The sequence below is a fragment of the Galeopterus variegatus genome, unplaced genomic scaffold (genome assembly GCF_000696425.1).
Source record: "Galeopterus variegatus unplaced genomic scaffold, G_variegatus-3.0.2 Scaffold1774, whole genome shotgun sequence".
Lineage (NCBI taxonomy): Eukaryota > Metazoa > Chordata > Mammalia > Dermoptera > Cynocephalidae > Galeopterus > Galeopterus variegatus.
Window position 1 is genome coordinate 173,084 of NW_007727885.1, and position 2,221 is coordinate 175,304.

Here is a 2,221-nt window from a genome sequence, read left to right on the forward strand (position 1 = left end):
CTCTAGAGAGTCAAGTGTCTCCACATCTCCTTTCCCATCTTTCCCTCCCCCATCCCAGGAGTCTTAAACTTTGGACTGACAGCATATACCCTGTTGGTTTTGATGGTGCAATCTGGCCCTATAGAGAAGCTGATTTGGTGTCTACAGCTGGTTTACTGCCTTATCAAAGCTCTGAATGTGAGGTGACACAATTCCAGCTTTGTAGTTAATAATGGTCTCCCCTCTAATCACTTGTTATCTTACTACATTAGACAATCCGTTGATAATTGATCTGCAGTAATTAAGGATTTATTACCATGTTTCTTCCTCCCAAACAGCATACACCCTTTAAGTGGAGGGCATTTGGGACAAATTGGGTTGGAACCAGAACAACTGACAAAGAATTACGAGTGACAAGGTTGTGTTACCTTCATCTTAACCCCAGCCTGGAAAAAGATGCTTTATTTCTAACACTACAATGGATTAGACACCCTGAATAATCCTCCCAATTAAAACAACAATTTCCTAGAATCTTAAATTTATCACCAAGCAGGCACTGAAGAAGGAGATCTGCAGAACTCAAAATGAAGTGGAAGTAGCAAGGCAGGTTAGTGAGCCAAGACCAAAGCTCACCTTCACCCTGAGAGTTTCTGTGGATTCTAGGAACTTTGAACTTTCACTTTGATGATGTCACAGGGCATGGGGACAGGAGATAAAGCCAAGAGATCATCTGCATACAGCTGGGCCCTCAACAGGTATATTCCAGGACTCTCTATGTAAAAAGAACGAGAAGTAAACCTCCACATAGAAGGGGGCAGAAAGGAACTGGCCTGGGTCACTCTGAATGGTAGGAAAAATAACAAATATCCCCTTAATATTTGCAACCACAAGCTAGTTCTTTTCTGGGTCTGCAGTCCAAATTCATGTTATGTGATTAAAAACAACAACAACAACAACAAAACAACCCCAAAAACTCAAGCATAAAATTTAATTTAAAATGCACATAGGTTGGTACCGCTTAGGTAATTGGCAGAATCAAATGTAAATCCTCTCTGCAGGAACTCTCAACATCATCTGATATAGGTTGGATATGTTTGTCCCCAAAAGCTCATGCTGAAATCTCATCCTAGTGTAACAGTGCTGGGTGGCATTTGGGTCATGGGGGCAGATCCCTCATAAATAGATTAATGCCCCCCTGGGCAAGGTGAGATCTCACAGGAATGTACTAGTTCCTGTAAGAGCTGGTTGTTAAAAGGAGCCTGACATCTTCCCTCTCTCTCTTTTGCTTCCTCTTGCCATGTGATTTCCTTGCTCCAGCTGGCTGCCCTGCCTTTTTCTGCCATGAGTAGAAGCAGCCTGAGGCCTGTGCCAGATGCAGCTCTCCCAGAATCATGAGCCAAATACACCTCTTTTCTTTATTTATTTCTAAGTTATTCATCTCAGGGATTTGGTTATAGCAACACACAGACCAATACATCATCCCAGTACTCAAAGACTTGCCACAGATGAAATTTCAAGGATAATTATTGCTCCAAACATGCATGGAAATAAAGCATACTGAATGAGGCTCAGCAGAAACAGACCCCCCAAATCTTCAGATATTGAAAATTTCAGACACAACATAAAATAACTAAGTTTAATAGGTTTAAATAAATAAAAGCTCAGAAAAATGAGCAAGTTAACAAGAGACTATAAATAACTAAGAAAACTTGGAAAAGAACCAAAAATAATTTCTAGAAACAAAAAAATGTGTTGAATTTTAAAACTCAGTGGATAGATTTAATAGCAGATCAGACACAGCTGAAGGAAAAATTAGTAAGCTGGAAGCTAGAGCTGAAAAAATGATTTAGAGTGTAGACCAGAAAGACAAAGCCATGGAAACTATTAAAGGCTAAGGGATATGAAGGGAAAAGAAAGAATATTGAATTGTGCCTAACTTGAGTTCTAGTTGAAAAAATGATTTAGAGTGTAGACCAGAAAGACAAAGCCAAAGGCTAAGGGATATGAAGGGAAAAGAAAGAATATTGAATTGTGCCTAACTTGAGTTCTAGAAGGAAATAGAAGAACAGGAAAGAGGTAATATTCAAAGAGAGAGGGGCTGAGATGTTTGCAGAACTGTGGAAAACATGAATCTTTAGCTTCAGGAAGCCCAGTGAATGCCAAGAAAATGAATAAAAAAGAATTCACATCTAGGAACATCGTGGGAAACTAAAACGCCAAAGGAAAAAGAGAAGACTGTGAA